Below are 13,457 nucleotides of genomic sequence, written 5' to 3'. Positions count from 1 at the left end.
TTTTTTAGTCCAACTGCCAATCGTGTAATACATTAATGTCATAACGAAGTCATCTGTAGAAACGAACAAATAAAATAAATATTTCCCATGAACTTTCTTATGATTAAATTATTTTTAAGGCTACACGAAGTAAGATATACGTAAACGAATAAATTTTGTTTCATATTAAAATAAGTTTTATGATTCTACGGTTCAGTCATTAAATTTTTATTAATATACAGTTGTCGAAAACAAGTAAATAAGTTGCTTTTGTAGCAAAAGAACAATAGCTCGTATTCCGCAGTAAGTTTTTATGAATTTATTTATAGACGAATTCGTGTGCAACCAGTTGCCGTGTTATTTTTTAAATTAAATAACTTTAATACTAATGAACTCTGGTGGATATTTGAAGTATCAACTGTTGCCTGAGCGTTTGCCGGACTAGAGTGATTGAAGATAATTTGTGAGTAAACTTCAGATTGTGCGGTGGGCGTTAAACTGTTGATGTAAGAATATCTCGTGCTACCGAGTAACGTATGTATGAAACAGAGAACAAATAACTATTATTTATTAACAGTAGTTTATTCAAGGTAAGATAATGTCTTAATTATTTAATAATGTTATTTAAGTAGCATTAATAGCCATTAAGTTTTTATTAAAAGGATTCCCTTAATACCGTACTTTGATGTGATGTCTGCTCGTGGTCAACAATTGTGTACATGACAGTGTTCACTGTTTCCGTACTAGGATTATACGTCAATATGTGCATCATTAAAACTGCTGTAAACATTAGGTTGTAAATTCTCAGCCTAATATAAAATATAAATTTCATGAATGATAACGTAATATGTACTAAAATATAAACAATAAAAGCCAGATATAATAATTTTTATCGAGATAATATACACAAAATAATGCGTTAAATTATATTATCACATTACGCTAATAGTTTTTTTTTATATTTGTTGAAACTTTCGTGTAACACGTTATTTCAATGACCATATCAAATTGTTGATTTTTGTTTTAAATATATTAAAAGTTATGTAGGAAAAAAGTTGCTGCATTTTCATCCAACTGCAAATTTAATGTTTATTTTATTTATTTCCTGTTAGTAAGGTTTTTTATTTTATTTATTGTTTATAATCTGAAAAGTACAAAGTCAGTTAACTTTTAAGTCGGGTTTATCAGGAGACAATTAAGGTAGTATAGATGTTTGATGATGTAAAAACATATTTTGATGAATGAAAAAATTCAATTCTCAACCCTTAGTAACCTATTTAAGGTGAACTGAAAGATTTTAATTGTAACTCCCCATTGACTAATCTATATTTAAAGGTCAAACTTAGTGAAGGAAAATTGAAAAATAAAAGTTACTATTTTGACCATATTTATTTATTCATTGGTACACAACAGAACAAAACCTGTTTGAGGTGATGTACTCTACTTCAGTTTTTCAATTTGATTAGTAAAATGATGAGACATGCTGCAATTCTTTTTCTAAGAAGTTTAATTAGGATAATAATTTTTTTTCATCGGTAAATTTATTTAAAATGATTTTATATTTAATTCATAATAGATTTATTCAAGGTGGTGCTTAAAAGATAGTAATTGAAATTTTTACTAATTATTTGACAGCAAGCGTTGAAAAAGTTTTTCCTACACATCTTGACAACACACAGATTTGGAGTTGTAATTTCCCATCTTATTCTGTAGTGTTGTCATTTAGGTTAACTATGCTCTTTCAGTTATATTTGTGTAAATGTGATTGCACGTTGTGGCTGGTTTTGAGATACCGTTCAGAAAATAAGTCTGTTGACACAGTTGATCGATAGCTGATAATCTCATTTTTGTTAATTAGTTCCAACTGATAATTCTTTTTATCATTTATAATGTTTTTATTATTTTTACTTTCCTGACTATAGCAGTAATGTTATTGCATTAGCGCAGCTATAAAGTAAACAAAGTAACGTTTTTGTAAATGTTTACAATTTAGTTTACCTCGTTAGTAAAAAAAAAAAAAAAAACCTTCAAAAAGCGAGAGAACTTTCTGGAAGAAATATACTTTACATGTACGTAAAGTAAAAAAAAAAAAAAAAAAAAAAAAAAAAAAAAAATGAATGGAAGAAATATTTTTTTTTTTTTTTTTTCGTAAATTTTTCGTAAAAAAACATACAAAAAGCGAGAGAACTTTCTGGAAGAAATATACTTTACATGTACGTATGTGTGTTCGTCTCTATTTTGATAAATATCAACAAATTGGCTGAACAGATTCTTCAAAATTATCTCAAAAAGATTTGATAGGCAGAGCATTGATTACAGTCAATTTTGAACATAATTAAAAAAGGGAGAGATAGTAATTTTCACCATTTTTTAATTTTTGTATAACAGTTGTAGAAAATTGAGCATTAGTGTTATGGAAGTACTTAAGTTATTTAGAAATTCCAAACTTTTAAGCCAATCAGATTTAGAGTCAAAGGGGCAATCAGTATTATTTCTTTCTTTCTTTTTCCTGTTTAGCCTCCGGTAACTACCTTTCAGATAATACTTAAGAGGATGTGATATGTATGAGTGTAAATGAAGTGTTGTCTTGTACAGTCTCAGTTCGACTATTCCTGAGATGTATGGTTAATTAAAACCCAACCACCAAAGATCCACGATCTAGTATTCAAATCCGTGTAAAAATAACTTGAACATGTAAAATAAGACTTGAACGCTAGAACTCTCGACTTCCAAATCAACTGATTTGGGAAGACGCGTTTACCACTAGACCAACCTGGTGGATTAGTATTATTTCTAAACAGTTTTTGAATCTACAGATATGCAGCCAAACATAATTTCATTTGCTCTTGTAATTTCATTTAAACTAACTAATAATAAAATATCAATAAAATTAAAACAGCTGATTTTTTTTTTATTCAACGTTTTACAAAGGAAATATATAAAAAGCGGTACACGATGGAATTTTTTGACTGTTTTTTCTGAAATCTGCATATAAAAATCTATAAGAATCTGTTATTAGTTTTCAAACAAGTTTTCCACTGTTGACCTGCGTTATGTTTACTTAAGATTCTATCGATCAAAGGTTATTTTTATTTAATAACCGGAATGAATTATTTTTACGGCTATTATCGCAAGAATATACCGGAACAATTAATTGTACTCGCGGTAGTTAATTCTAGACAAATTATCCATTTTTATCATGCAATTTACATTTACTAAATAGATTATGTATTATTTAATTTATTTACGTTTTTCTAAATGTCATTAATTTATTCATTTCACCGATTATTAGAAAGAATTCTAAACAGTCGGTGCAATAATTTCCCAACGTGTGCGGTGAAGCGGTAGCATCTCCACCTTTCATCCAGAGGTTCCGGGTTTGAATCCAAACGGCGTTTTTTATACCCTATAGAATTCAGTATCGTATATTTGTAGCTTTTATAGAGCGTCAGTATGTTCTTTTCGTATAAGTTAATAAATGTACATAATGGATTTTATTGTTTAACGTTTAATATTGTAGTGTTGTCGTTTTGAAAAACTACAGATGAAAAGAGAAGAAATACGAACGGCATCCGACGATTATGTAAATAGTTTATTTAAAAGAAAAAAATTTAAACGGTGAGAAAATCTGTTGCTCTTTTGATAATACAAAATTACGAACAAAATATAAATTTTTATTTAAAGACAAGGAGTTCATCCGCTATAATCCTGAGAACTGCCGATCCTTTGTTTTAAAGGGGAATTAAATTACATGATAAAATTTACCTCTCTTCGGATAAAATTTTGAAACGCAGGACCCATTAAGGTCCACACCTCCCCGCCCATTACACTGATCGTGATGAAAATTAAATCCACTGATGTCATTATGATGATAAAAATCATCGAGTGAAATTTTATCTGAATCGGTTCATCCGAAACGGCGATATCAACTGAAAAACCGACCGAAATACGTACACTTTTTCAATGCTAAAACTGTGTTTTTTGTTTAGCGGTAGGGGATTCAAGAACTGCACAAAAACCCGATTAGCACATTTTCCTGTAGCTGTACAACAAAGTATAATTTGCTAGGAATGTTTTAAATTTAAATACACATATATATTTAAAAGCGTTTGAAAATTGGTTTTGCTGCATTTATTTTTATTGTTACTCATCTACTGATGAATTTAAAACTGTTTTGAAGCGGAACCATAGTTATTAATAAATATTTGTGATCGAGATTTTTTTTAAGGATCCTTAGGAAATTTGCTATTAAGGATACATATTATATATATATATTTTAAGGATTCAAAGTGAAACTTTTAAACTGCTATTAAGATTTAGACAAAATGCTTAAAGCGATATATATTGTATATTGCGTATAAAAAAAAACAAACTTAGCGCGTAAGTAAACCGTTTTCCAAAATATATTCGAATAATCGACTGGCACTCAATTATTACGCAAATGTAAATATGAAGAAATCGTTTTTACATTCGGTAATGTACGGTGACCTTTGTTTTATTTTAAATCTGTTACAGTTAACCCGTTTAAGAAGAGATGTTCCTTTATTACGTACAGAGCTCATTTACCTGTATCGGGTCAGCGACCTTTAGTATAGTCGAGGCCTTAAGAACCGCGTCCGTTATCTAATGTATAACCGGATGAGGAGACGCATGTGTAGGGAGGGAACAGCTTCGACCCCGATTTGTAATTCTTAAGTTATTCTATTGTACGAAACGTTTCGTCCGATATCTAGATAGCGATCGTTAAAACGAAATCCTTAATCGTCTGTCATAAAAACGTTACGTTAACTTGATAATTTATTAATTCGTACCGAATTACTCGTGTTTTTATATTTCTCTCTAAAATAGAATACTTTTTGTATAATATACTGTTGTTATGCTAAAAATGGCCGTCCACATATACAGAGTACGGCGTTTAACGTTACTAATTTTGAAAGGAATATAACAAATTTATTGTACACCGCAATAAATACGACCGAACACCGTTAATTAAGTCTGTGTGTCGGATTCACAGAACTGGCCTTGCATCTTCAATATGACGTCATGAAGATATCCTCCCAGGTACATTTGCCGTAACGCGACGTATCCTGTGTAACATTCGCGATTTCTTACGAATCGCGTATTTAAAGCCATTAATATCAGGTAGGTTGTGCGTATAAAAACTTGAGTTTTCAAACACCCTGATAAAAATAAGTCGTGCGGTAATGTCTGGTTAACGGGAGGACCTCTGAATGTCATCAAACGGCGAGAGAAGAAGCTCGGAGGACGTTCATCTTGAATCGTGTCGTTGCGGATAGCGGGGCACCGTTCTGCTAAAACTAAGCTCTTCTTATTCCAGATGTGACATGAGCTCTGCTTAGAAGGTTTTCGACGTCTAGTTATAACGTTTGGCGTTTACAGTCATAGACACCGTCATTGAAAAAAAAAAGTAGGGCCCGATTATTCCCTTCGCAGAAACGGCACACGGTTTCACAACGGTCTTACAACTGTGAAATGGTCGTATGTGAAGTTGTTGGCGCCCGATATCGGTAGTTTTGTTTGTTTACAAAGATTTTGAAGGAGAATTTCGCTTGATCGCCAGTAAAAGTCATCGTTTATGCGATAGAGTACACGTATCGTGTATCGACAACAACGAATACGCAACACTTAGTCCACAGCGGTTAATTGTTGAACGATTTGCGGTTTATACGAACGAAGTTGCTAATCGCGGTGTAAAATTCATCGCCTACTTGTGTCCGACAAAGTGCCGGGAATGCCCTCACATCGATCGACGTGGATTTCTTTCCGAGGCCGTTCTCATACGCTCGATATATTGAGGCGATCGAACGGTATTTTGACCGACTTCACGCCTCCTACTTATCATTTGTATTGAAAATGCAGCTCCTTGTTCTCGATTATCGCCAAATGTTCAATGAAAGTCTCGCTGTACGGGTATTATTACTTGCTTTAAACGAACTATTCCGCACAAAATCTATGCGGTGATCACGGACCGACGTTCCATTTCTCGCTAAATCAAGAGCTACACAGAGCTCGAGTTGCGGTCCTCCCGCAACCCAAACAAGCAATATTGCCCGCTGAAAATGATTAGCGTTAAATACCGAACACTATATACGTATGTCGGCCCCTACTCGGCTAAATTTCAGGTAGAATTTGATGAAGAAACTACTCGTAGAAATTTGGTTGAAATTTTCTACATTTGAAGGATTAATTACATTTTTGAAAAAATTCGTGGGGAAAGTGTTTTTTTACGGGGTGTCATATCTGGATAAAAATATCTAAAGGATATATTTTCTTTTTTGCCCTTTTTTTCGCCTTTTTGATACTAATAATATATGCAAACAAGACGTTTTCAATACACCACTTCTTTCAAATACTTCAAGTATGCAGATTTCAATCGACGCCTATTCCTATTTTTAGTAATTCTTTTACGATTTAATTGTTGATTATTATCTTTATGAAATAAGTTTTAAATCTTGCTTTGACGAATTTTTCATAACAAGCGGGGAGTATCGAAATTTGGTTAAAGTTCATATCTTCGAACTGAGTTTAGCGCTCGCGTACTGCACTTACTATGTGTTTATTACGTGAAAAATGTACAACGGCTTCTGTTTATAGGAACTCGTAGTCCACTGCTCTCTGTTGGCATTTCGTTTTGAAAAAGCCGCATGTGGATTCGCTAGTGAACTCTTTTGATACGCGACACGTTGCCGCGTGCCGCGTTCTCTTTTTTCACGATCTGTTAATCCAGAGTAGAATTCTTTGAAAATCGTTCGGTACCCTTCCGTATTGACAGTCCGTTCAAAAAATATCGATCTCTGTATAAGATTACCAGAAACGGTACAACATAAGCCCGTATTCTCATCTTGGACTGAACGTTTAAACATCAGGTGAGGATTTTGAGTCGTCCGACACCTAGTGTTGTGCGTATTTACACGCCCAGATAAATGAAACCGTGCCTCGTCTGACAGCAAATACAACATCGCGCCTATTCATCCGTCGACAATATTTTTATGAAACCGGTCGTCTCTGTTTGGTTTCTCCGTTGTTACACCATTCGGTTGGCAAGAATAATATTTTACACCGATTTGTTGTGAAACCTTTCGTATAAAATTTTTCGGATCGGCATGAATTCCTCTTTGAATATACCCTTACGGCCTCTGGAGTCATAACGGAAGTTCGCCTGTCTCTTTTTGCGTTTAAAACCTATTCCCCTTCCTTGACCACCATTTTTTAACCGAATCGTATATATTATTCTTGTCGGGATACCGGCTTTCGAAAAATTTTCCGCGAATAATTACCGCGTTTTCTGAAAGCATTCCGAACGCGCAAAAGCTTCCTCTACAGCGATCTTTTTTTCGATCGAATAAGGCATCTTAGAAAAACACAACTGCATAGAACAAAAATACCTTGTGCTTAAGCACGAGTCTACGTACATATACATCGATGGCATTTAATTTTTAATGTAAAAATAATTTTATGACGGGGTAAGATTAAAGAAGTTAAAGTTTAAATCGTTGCCGTTAGTACTGAATAGTACTTACGTGTCGATCTCTTGCAATCTTATAGGCTTATCCTCACCGGACGTGCCTTTATTCAGTCTTTAAAAAAGTAAGGAATTTAGCAGAGGGGCAAGAAGTTTTCTTTTATTGATACGCTTTATATTTAAATATACCTGAAGGTGTACTAATCTTATAGGAAATGGTGATGAGCATTTTGTCTCCCGCTAAAATTTTAAAGTAAACGCAACCGTTTAAAATTTATGGATAATTCGATTTTATAAAAATAAATGAGTAATTTTATTTTTTAATCGTAATTAACTGTGAAATAATTATCAGATAACTGTAAAATTATACCAGAATTGATAATAAAATGTATAAATATTCATTTCTATTTACGCTTTTGAATTAACCGAGGCGTTTTTTTGCGGTATTCCGTTACGTCGAATTTATTATCTGTAAAAGAATTTTACAAAAGCCATTATTCGTTTACAAACGGCGAGATTAGACACGTAGCATTGAAAGTAGCACGATTCAGGTGATAAATGAATCGTTAAGCGACAGGAGCGCGTGTACCGATGGTATAAAATTAATTTTGTTATGCGAATCAACTTCTTGCCGTTAATGAAATTACTGTTGAAGTCGTATTAATTTTTAAGGGTTCATTCCGTTACACGTGCCGTAATTAATTATTACGTAAAGATGTTTGAAAAATTAAATCGGTGGTTGTATTCCTAATTTAAAATTTGTAAAAATGATAGAATATGTTGATAACATTGAAACGTTTTGTGATTGTTTAAAAAATACATTCCAAAACCTTACCTTAAAATGAGAAACTAGCAAAAAACTGTTTACTGACTTCAGCTTTCCTCTCTTATTAATCTATATAAATGAAAACTAGATATAGTCAGTTAAAATATTATTTTTTTTGACGATGAACCGCGCTAATATTTAATGGCTGTTCCTGGGAAAATGCAACACATTTGGCGAAGTAGAAAGGGAATTTCCTACAGTGAAAAAGAGAAATTCCAAGGTGGCTGACCGATACTAGCGCTCCTTGTGGTGAAAGGGGGTACTGTTGATACAGTATACCCACTTAGCCGCTAGTTTAGAACATTTTTAGCGTTGGGGCTGCGATTTTACAAAAAAAAAGAATATTTCAAATACTGTTATTTTTTAATCGTTAAGAAATGCTCCTAACAAAAATATGACTTTAATTAGGCGAAATATCGAGATACTGAGGGTAACCTTGCTCTACAAACTCACTCCAATTACCTTTTAAGTTGAAAAATTAATGGCATCATTGCACGATATATAATCTGACAGAGTTTGGTCAAAATTAGTCCGGTAGTGCTGGAGATATAAGGTGATTTAGTGACCGACATCGAACACACGCTTACGAACATAAACATCCGGAAAATTTCCGTCTGGTTTTTTTGTCAAAAAAACCAATAAACCTAAAATTCATTCATAAATTAAAAATTAATTTCCTTAGAAATAGCATCATGAATAAGATTTAACGTAACAAATATTGTTATTATAATAATAACAATATTAAAAAACAAAAATCAAATAACTTACAAACCGAAAGACAAGCAATAGAAACAATTTGAACTACAATACCAGCAATTATCTTAGTATTTATTGCAATTCCATCAATTAAAATCCTATATTTAATAGAAGAAATAATTAAACCATCAATTGCTATTAAAACGATTCGTCACCAATGATATTGATCTTCTGAATATTCAGATTCTAAAAAATTAGAGTTTAACTCGTACATAAAAACTTCAGAAAATCTTAATTCATCTCGACTAATTGAAGTAAATAACCGAATAACAGTACCATTTATAACACAGATACGAGTAATTGTAACATCATCAGATGTAATTCACTCATGAACAATTCCATCAATAGGAGTAAAAATAGATGAAATCTCAGGACTCCTTAATCAAATTTAACAAAAAAACAAAGGAATAACAAAAAAACCTTCTTCGGTCAATGTTCAGAAATTTGTGATATAAATCACAGTTTTATACCAGTTAAAAAAAAAAAAAAAAAAAAAAAAAAAAAAAAAAAACATTTACTTGTCAAATAAAAAATACTTAAAATGTGCATCTTGATTCCACAAATATTACCAATAATATGAAATTTAATATTATTAATAACAATTACAATAAACATAACAAAAGTATTCTTTACAACAAACATTAACAAAAAATAATAATTAAAGGAAATAAAACAAAAAAAAATATAAACTGAAAATGATAACCAGACTATTTTCAACCTTTGACCGTACTACTAAAATTATTTCCTACAAGGAAATTGAATAATTATTTTTGCAATAGTAATCTTACCAAAAACAACAAAAAAATCTCGACTAACCCTATCATAAAAACAACAGAAAAAAAACGAATAAATGAATTTAAATCAATGACTCATCATAAAAAAATCCTAATTCTAACAATATCAATATTCATATTTATTTTAATAAGAAATACAGAGTGATTTTTTAGTCCTGTTACCCAATTTTAAATGTAATTTAAAAAGGGAAATTTAGGTGGAATAAGAAGATGTATTTATTACTTACAAAAGAGATTTAATAAAAAGCTATTACTTACATAATTGTTAAAGAATATGCTCAAAATGCCCACCCCTTGCGGTTATACACTCACGGACTCTTTTCAACATATTAGCAGAAACCTTTTTAAGAGTCGCATTGGAAATATTCGTGATTAAGTCTGTATTATTCACTTTAAGTTCATCAATAGTGTGAGGATTGTTTTTGAAGGCCTCGGACTTAATATAGTGCCACCAAAAGTAGTAAAGAGATGTGAGGTCTGGGGACCTTGGAGGCCATAAGCCCTTGCTTATTATTCGATTATTAAAGAACTGTTCCCTGCAGAAAATCCGTGGTTTCTCGAGACGTGTGTCATGTAGCGCCGTCTTGCTGAAACCATCAATACCGTTCTTGAGGTTCCAGGAGGGACACAAATTGGCGCACAATATTCCTGTATACTTCACCATTTACTGTCTGTTCGGAGAATACGGGTATACGGAGAATACTATACAATGACGAGATATCGCACACCACACACCAATTTTTTCAGGATGTAAAGATTTGTCTTGTAAAGCGTTAGGATTTTCAACCGCCCAAATTCGATAGTATTGACTGTTCGCATAACCGTCGAGATGCATCCAAGCTTCATCACAAAAGAACACTGTGTTTAAAAATTCGATTTCCTTATCTTTTACGAGAGACCTAAACCAACGGCAATATTGCAATCACTTGTTTAACTCTGGAGGCTGAAGCTCTTGGACTAATAATACGGATACAATTTCAATTTTTTAGCAGCTTTCTGAACACTCGACCATGACAAACCGACTTGCGTGGAAAGTTTTCGTGGAAACTTTTCCGTGGAGAATTGAGCAATCTTGCTTTCACATTCTCTAAAACGTCATCTGTCAAGCGAGTTGGTCGACCGCTACGTTTTCTGTCTCAAACACTACTTGTCTCTCGAAATCGGTTTGCTAGCCTAGAAATTGACATTTTTTCTGGCGGAGGAACACCAACAAATTTAATTTGAAATGATTCTTTTACACTCGCCTACGATTTCGTAGCAAAATATTGTTCAATAATGAAGACTTCGTTGTTCTGTGGTAAAAGACATTCTGTTCGTAACACGACCGGAAACGGAACAAATGTTTACACAGCTCAAGGAGAATCAACTCACACTGCCGTATCTATACCGGTTGAGTAGCGTTACCAACTTCGTGTCACAAAACAAAATTTCCCTTTCTTAGAAAAAAATTACCAGACATTAACAATTGGGTAAAAAATCACCCTGTATAATAGGATTAATCCCATATGTATTTACATCAAGACATTTATTAATTTTAATATCAATCGCCTTACCAAGATATAATAATTTCATTATACGGATGGGTAAAATTCACCAATTATAATTTTAATCGAAACAACAGGAAACATTATTCAACCTATCTCATTACCAGTTTGATTAACATTAAATATGATTGGAGGTTACGTACTAATAACATTACTAGGAAACACAACATCAATCAAAATACTAATAATCACACAACCAATTCAAATAATTTTAACAGCATTTGAATTAGCAATTTCAGTAATTCAAGCACTCGTATTTGCCACGTTTGTAACACTATACTCTAGAGAAAAGAAATTCCTTATGAAAAAAATCACCCATTCCACATAGTTTCAAAAAGACCATGACTATTATTCTCTCGATTAACGTAATAACAACTCTGACAGGTTCTGTGAAATGAACTCAAAAGAATATGGTGTCAAAAGATCTGATGAAAACCGCATATACCCAAATCGAATCTATTACAATGCTTTACCTTTAGAAGTATTGTTCTGCTATAGCGTTGTTTTCTTCCCCGTAAAAAGGGGAAGTAAAAAGGCGTGTACTGTATGCGACATTTTCTTAAACGAATAGTTGACGCCCGTTCACTTAAGCAAACCGTCGCAACAGTATTAAAATCCTTTCGCCAAACGGGATAGGTCCAATCAGATCCCCTCTATAAATGTAGTGGTGTGGCTTGCACACGTCCCGTAAAATATTTAATCCTTCTTAAATGGTATGGAACGCTCTTAATAATGCAAATTATATGTGTCATGAGTTAAAATATACATATCTATTATTCGTAAGTTTATAAAATTAACAGACTTAAAGAACGAAATATAAAAATTATTATATGTTCAGCCTACGCCCGACGTATATTCCAACGCGGGGTGGAGCATTAAACCCCTTTAACAAATAAATATAATCAGAAACGTATTATATTAAGAGCTGCACTCGATAAGCCGAGACCGTACTCGAGTAACAAAATGTTGATGAATTCAATTTTGAATGTTTGGCAATTATACTAACAAGTTTATTAATGTTAACGAATAAAAATAAAAAAACTCTTTACTCCTCGTACTTCCCGTGTAGTTAAGGTATATTTTGCAGTTATTCTGTTTCTCATAGATTTGAGGTGTGCTGAAGACAAGTAATTAATTTCTCTATATTTGTAATAAATTAATAAATTCGGCCGCAAATAATTTTATTTTTACTGTTTCATTTTAACTTCAATGATGAGTACGCAATGGATTATGAAACGAAATATTTTTTTCTTTAATCCATATTAAACGGAATGTATTTTTAAAATATATTTTTAAATCAATAAACATTTAATGCTGATTAATCGTCTCGTAAATTTTGCTTCTATCCCGTATCTTGTTGCTAGCGGTCAAATTTATGCTTTACGGGCAACGCCTAAGTATTTAAGATAAAAAAGAATTTTTTAGATTTGAGTTATCGTTTGTACTTTGATATTAATAAATGCAAAAACGATAAAATGTATCGTACGATGGCAAAAAATAAATCGAATCGAACTTTTTGTATATAAATCTTGTATTAGATTTTCACTGTATAAATCGTTACGACTTCGTTGAATTTCTACCTTACCGTTGAAAACAAACCGCAATTGCGTCACGACTTGATTATGAGATTTAATATAAATACAAATGTAACCTTAACCTGTACCAATCGACCTCGACCTCATAACGTAATTACGATGTGAAACTTACCGAATTATTGTTTTGACGTTTTCATTACTTTTTTTTTTTCAACTTTATCATTTTTTCCTGGTAATAGTTGTCCCAGTTGCCGAATGAAGATGTGGAGGATATAACGGCTCGAAATTAAAATGAAAAGTAATTAAGAATTCAGCGGAAAAAATAGGTTAGTCACATTTTGCCGATTTTACTGAAGAATAAATATTAAAAAATTAATTTTTTGAAATTTATTTAACGGTAATAGATAATGTTTCCTAAAAATAATATCGATTACAAAAGAAATCTAAATCAATCAAAGAGAAACATAAAAATATTAGCCGGCCCGTCTAGCCAGAACCTGAACTTTCGGAGCCAAGGGACTTACCCCATGGTCGCAGAGG

At 32.3% G+C, this 13,457-nt stretch overlaps 1 protein-coding gene across 2 annotated transcripts in view; it reads left to right on the top strand.

Moving 5' to 3' along the window:
- Positions 1-384: 384 nt before the first annotated feature.
- LOC142332267 (alpha-N-acetylgalactosaminidase-like) overlaps positions 385-13,457 on the top strand; it is a 49,883-nt gene continuing 36,810 nt past the window's right edge. The window contains exon 1 of one of the 2 annotated variants that reach the window (XM_075378594.1): positions 385-513. The gene's annotated coding sequence lies outside the window, so the exon portion shown is untranslated. Of the gene's footprint in view, positions 570-13,457 lie in introns of both variants that reach the window. The other variant, XM_075378593.1, reaches the window with a different exon arrangement.

This window comes from Lycorma delicatula, chromosome 11, assembly GCF_047948215.1.
Source record: "Lycorma delicatula isolate Av1 chromosome 11, ASM4794821v1, whole genome shotgun sequence".
Lineage (NCBI taxonomy): Eukaryota > Metazoa > Arthropoda > Insecta > Hemiptera > Fulgoridae > Lycorma > Lycorma delicatula.
This window is presented reverse-complemented; position numbering and strand designations above follow the sequence as displayed.